This window comes from Lagopus muta, chromosome 7, assembly GCF_023343835.1.
Source record: "Lagopus muta isolate bLagMut1 chromosome 7, bLagMut1 primary, whole genome shotgun sequence".
Classification (NCBI taxonomy): Eukaryota; Metazoa; Chordata; class Aves; order Galliformes; family Phasianidae; genus Lagopus; species Lagopus muta.
Window position 1 is genome coordinate 6,453,871 of NC_064439.1, and position 6,153 is coordinate 6,460,023.

Genomic DNA, 6,153 nt, shown 5'->3' on the forward strand with positions numbered 1-6,153 from the left:
TCCTCCCTTTCCCCATGTAAGTGCAGGTCCCTTGCAGTTAAAAGTGTCCCACAGTGCTCAGAAGTTTTGCATGGGTGTAAAGCCTTAGCAAGTTGTCCCTACAGAATAAAAGATGGTTTCAAACTGTCACGTAGCCCAGGATTTCCTGTAAACATCTACAAAGTTCTTTCGCTTTTTAATCAGATCTGAAGCAATGGTTTCAAAACAGTTCTTTCAAAAAATGCTTGGTTTTCTAGGTTTTCTGTTACTGCTGTCTCATAAATGCCTGCCTGCTAAACTCAATGCAGCTCTGCTGTCCCCTGCTACTTTACCCAGGTGGGTGCATTACCCCTTATCAATGTTGAAAACCTGAGAGCTGGGAAATGAAGAGGTATTCAGAAATGGTGATGGTAATATTGCTGCCTGATACAAGTGGGTTCTTGGTAGCTCACCCCTGTCAGCAATGGAAGGTTAGCCATGAACTCTGAAGGGGGTTGAATTAACTTTTTGCTGTGATGAACTGATAGCTTAAAAACTGCTGCTGTGAAGGAATCTTATCTCTCTGGCTAGGAAAGCAGAAGTCATTTCCTAGAGGTTTTTAAGATGCTGCATGCCAGGGGATGCAAGATCTTTACTGTAAACAGCCTTACTGTAAGCAGCTTTCCCCCCACATAGTCTATAGATGGCAAAGACCTTCCATCACGTCACTGTATAGTGGGAACGTTACAAATATTTACAGAATTACAAAATAATAGCAAAAAGCTCATTTTCCCCTGCTCCCTACTTTGATGGGAGCCCTGCTGTTCCTTCCAGACAGTAAGCTGGCCTCTTGCCTAGACCGTATATCTCTTCTGACAGGCTCCTTAAGGACCACATCTCAATGGAAGCCAAAAGAAATATATCTTACTAAGTGACACGAGAGTAACTTTCTGAGCCTTATTCCGAAGCCATTTTAACTGATTTTGTTCCGAAATAGCTCTGCTGGCTTTGACTGCACTAATCCAGAGCTGTACTAATGCAGGCAGAGACCCAGTGCCCCTGACATGGGTGCAGAAATGAGATTTAAAGAACGCAGAAGTTACAAGTAGTGACCCAGGCAGAATTACAGCAATTGCATTCTCATCTGGACTCTGAGAGATTGCTCAGTGTTTTTTTCTGCCTGGTTGTGAGCAGAGCCAAATTGCTGTGCTACCTTAGGTAAGGACATCTCACATACCTCGTTGCTGTGAAGATCTGTACTAACAGCTGATACAAAAAGGAGGTTTAAGAGGGGCGGAAATGACTTAGCTGCATGTTGCTGTTGGTGGATGAAAACAGTACCATCCCAGGGGATGCCAAAGCTTCACGGAATCACAGAATGTGTGAGGTTGGAAGGACCTCTGGTCCCTCTGATCCCACCCTTGCTCTAGCAGGGCCACCCAGGGCAGGGTGGGTGCCCAGGCCCACGTCCATGTGGATTAAATCTCCAAGGAGGAGACGCCACAGCCCCTCTGGGCCTGTGCCAGAGCTCTGTTCTGTCTCTCTGCCTGTGCTTGTTTAGAGCCAACACTGCTTTTCACTGTTTCTCCTCACCAAATAACCCAGCAATCCTTGGTAGAGAGAAGGATACCAGGGTAATGCTGGTAATCCTACCATAAGAATTACTAGCATAAATGAAGCATGAGAAGCTTGGATTCAGCATCTCGGGTTGGTTGTGTAGAGAATCTCCCTGATGAGGAAAGGCTGAGAGTCCTGGGGCTGTTCAGCTGGGAGAAGGGAAGACTGAGAGGGGATCTTGTCAGTGGAGGACTGGATGGTGACTGGTGTTCTGCTGGGGAGACACAAAATGGCAGCTGTAGTGTAGTGCAAGGAAGCTCGATGCCATGCACTGATAGCAGCGTGACAGACAGGGCAGTGGGACATCAGTCTGCCTTCACTTCTTGCACGTACTCCGTGGCTTGTTTGGTGAACAAATCTTTCCTCATCACTGTTCTCCTTTTTCCCTCCCCCACCAAGTCTGCACAGGGGTTCATCCCAGCCCTCTTTTAAGAAGGCACCCCGCTGGAGTCCACTTCTGTCAGCAGGAGAGAGTGTAATTTAGCTGGTCTGCAGCCGTCTGTTTCCATTCATTCCTGAGGTTTTCCAGCTGCCCATGAAAACAATGCACTGATACACTCTGTGTGGACTTGAACCACATCCAGCACAAAGGGCGAGGTGGGGCTGGGAGATTTGGGGAGCGTTCTTTGTCCTGTAAAACAGAGCGGATAGGGGCACGACGTGGTCAGAAAGAGATGGCGGAGCTGCAGCCCACATGGCCCACAGCCCGGGTAACACAGCCAGCATCTTCCCAGGCAAATGTCAGCAGTCCCAAACTTGAGCATCTAAGGGCTGGGAGGAAAAATAAACTGAATTTCAAGGGTGGTTGGTGTTGCTCGCACTTTCAAAGAGGTAAGGGAGACAGACTGCATCAGAAAGGATGTCGTATTCAGCTGTTTATTTCTGCTGAATTCCCTCTCTCTCATTTTATCATCCCTCTTTCGCATGGAGAGGCACAAAGTGCGTGATCAAAAATGCTAACAGCACAACTTCTTGATTTATACCGCCAGCAGAACTCAGGCAGAGCTCCCTGTTGAGTTTGAGGGAACAGCCTGATTAAAAATTGATGCTACAATATGGTCTGTCTTAGCAACAGCGCTTGTAAGTGCAATTCATCTCGGATATAAACTGTGGCATTTAAAACGCCGGTTGGGTGAAACTCGACCAACAGATAAATAAATAAATGAAACCATTGCATGCAGAGCTGTGGAATTAAGGCAATCTCTGTGCTGCTTCATGGAACATCGTGTGTGGCTCATTGAAGCCGTTAAGTTTTCTGCTGCCTCCTTCCTGGCCTCGTGGGGGTAACATCTTCCCTGAGCCATACACTGAGGTGGGAGATTAAAACCGAGTCCATGTGCACAAGTGGGTATGGGGTGATCAGGGCTTCATGTTGTCTGCCTGAGAGGTCCCACGGAGGGAATAATCAAGGGGTTCAAGAGGAGAATGTCCTTTCTGTCAGAAGTGGTCTTTTAACCAGGCTTTTGCTTATTTGTTGGGGGAGATTACTCACAGGGTCACCTGGCAAAAGTGACTGAAAGTTATGAAAGAAAAGGCCTTCTGCCAACTACTCAAGAGAAAGAGGGAGAAAAGTGGAGAAGAAACAGGGGAAAGAGCAGTGAGTTGGCTGCAGGGCGAGGGACATTTTGTGATTTAGAGAAGAAGCCAAGAACCAAGGCTGTAAAGGGAGGGAGAGGACCCCAGGCTCCTTAGGAGGCTCTGTGCTATGTTCTGGTGTCATTCAAGCACAAATGGAAAGCTGAGGCAAAAGGAGAAAGGCACAGCCCTTATAGATGCCTTGAGGAGTCCCTATGGGGACTCTGCATGGACTGAAGGTGGAGCTCTTGGAAGGGGTGATCCCAAGAACATGGGTTGCCCAAGGGCTGGGTGCTGGTTCTCCTCATCACACAGTCATACAGTCATAGAATGGCTGGGCTTGAAATGGACCTCAAAGATCATCCACTTCCAACCCTAGGCTGCAGGCAGGGTTGGCAGCCACTAAGTCAGGTTGCACAGGGCCTCATTCATCCTGGTCCACAGGATGCAAGGACAACCAGGTCATTGGCAGGTTGCCCCTCATCACTGTGTCCAAAAAAGCTGCTTTGGAGAGTGCTGCTGTTACATTCTCATAGCTCTCGTCCCATGGCACTGTCAGTCCAGCAGGAATCAAGGCAAGGAGGGCAGCCGGAGAACCCAGCCTTGGGCATCACAAGGATTGCTGTCGCAAGGCAGCAGCTATGCACCCACTACAGTCCAAGGACAACGGGCTCAGCAAAGTCTCCCTGCAGCTTGCACCACATTGATGCAACATCTGCTTGTCTGAAACAAAATCCCTCCCTTATTCTTAGCAGATTCCGCTCCCCCTGCAAGCAATAGGAGCTGCTGCATCTGCTCACACCATGGCCAGGCTCCGGCCCCAGGAGGGTGAGGCCTTAGTTAAATCAGAGCTGCCTGCTCTAGCTGAATCTCTCCTGTGAATAACTTTTCCTATGACACCTCTCAGCTCAGGCGCCAAACCCCAAACAGGCAGGAAAAGCCTTCCAAGATTCAGAAGAATTATGACAGAGGCTCAAGCATCACGGGGCTCTGGAAAGGTTATTTAGCAAAGAAGCAAATGTGCAAATCAAGCTCTCTGGCAGAGTTTGTGTGTTGATAATCATGCTGATTAAGTGTTTGAGCCTGAGGATATGCTGGGAACGGCGCTAGGACCCAGCAAACAACCGCTGCACGCTTTTGGAAGACAGCTGCAGGCTCTTCCTGTTCTGCTCTGTAAGTGATCCATCTCCTTTCACAGATCTGTTCATTTTGGATGCAATTGCTCAAAATATGCATTGCTTATGGCCATAAGGATAAATACAAAGGAGACCAGCAGTCGTGCTGTTAACCCTTCGGATCCCTGTTAGTCCTGGATGTACAACGAGGAAGCTGAAGAGTGAGAGCCCAGTTCGACCTTGGATAAAACCAAGCCAGTTACATTAGCTAAGGGTATTAACCCTAGGGAACATACCCTGCTTCTCTCCTCTCTGAATTTGGCTGTGGTTTCCATGACCTTTTGCTAATGGGGGAGGTGCTCATTCTCTGGATTTCCATGGTGGTGAAGGAAAGAAACTGAACAAACCACTGTCCTTGATTCACTTTCAACCTTCATTCTGATGTAGCATTTTCACCAAATCAGAACTCTGCATGGGTGTAAATGGATGTTTGCAGCATGGAGCTGGTTTCCCAGGAACTTGTAGTGACATAGGATTGGCAGGAGGACAGGATGAAGATGGAGGAGATGCTGGTTGGCATGGCATGGTTACTTTGGCTGCTCCGGGACTTTCCTCCCCCCTCCTCAAGCATAGTTTTCACAAGCAAACCACTGAAATAAAAGAAACAATAAGTACTTTTCAGTGGCACTGCAGAGCTATGCAGCCTTGGAGCTCTTGACAGGAATGGAAATGTGAAGAATGATCTTTAACCATATAGGAAGAGATACAGAGCACAGGCCAGCTATTTGGCAGCAGTAGATCAGTGCAGTTGAGCAAAGCAAACTCAGCTGAGGTACTTGGCTTGCTTGATGAGCTACTCTGCACCAGAACCCTATGGCAGCCCATGTCTCTCTGGGAGCAGCACACAGCTCCAAGGCAGCCCTAACTCATGTTCATTGGCACTGCTGGCCTTCAGCATTGGGTGATCACACTTTGTGACTGGGAAAGGAGGGCTTCCCCACCATCCCTACACCCAGCAGAAGTCAGGCTTCGGGAATCTGGTAACCTGCACCCTTCCCCTTGATCTTCCATCATCTTGACAGCAAGTTTGTCTTGAAGGTTCAAATGCCGATTTAAAAGAAAAAAAAGAAAAGGAGGAAAATAATAGTCCAAGAGCTGAACGAGGAAAACACTGTCTGGTACTTCATTCCAACCAAAGAGCTCTTTAATAGCAAACTATTAGACAAATCCCAGGCCTGGGGGTCTGTTACAGAGGTTTTGGATTCCTACCAGAATGTTTTGTTTCCAAACCTAAGTTGCCTGAGTGCAGCTGAAAAGAAGAATCATTGCAGGCAGGCAGGAGGCTTTCCAGCATCATGGAACTCTATTTCTGCTGGGGAGTGTGATCCTTTGTTGTCAAAGGATCTGACTGTTACGTATCATTTACTAATAAACGATAGAGAAAGAGGTCTGAAGCCTTTGAAATGCAGATTGTCAGCTCTGTAAGAAGATCCGAACTGAAATGATAAACTCCAGAAGTCGGAATGGTGTTTGCCTGCTTTTATTTCCTCTCTCTCTTTTAAATAGGTGGAAGACAAATGAAGCTGACCCCAGCCCCCAGTCCAAAAAAGAAGCTTTATTATTCCCAGAAAAATAATTTCAAAGGGCAAGTCAATAATAGTAGGATACACACAAAATAAAACCTTTGGAATCCTGTTATTATTATTATTACTATTGTAGCTTCAGATGACTCAAGTGTTATTATTCTCTGCTCGCATTACCAGCCAAGAAAACCAATGACAACCGCATAAAGCTCTGCAAATCTCAGCAGTTTTGGTTCCCACTTACATTGCTGGAACAGCTGTTGCTCTCACAGAGTTGAGCAGGTCAGCCCTGCGTGCAGACCGGA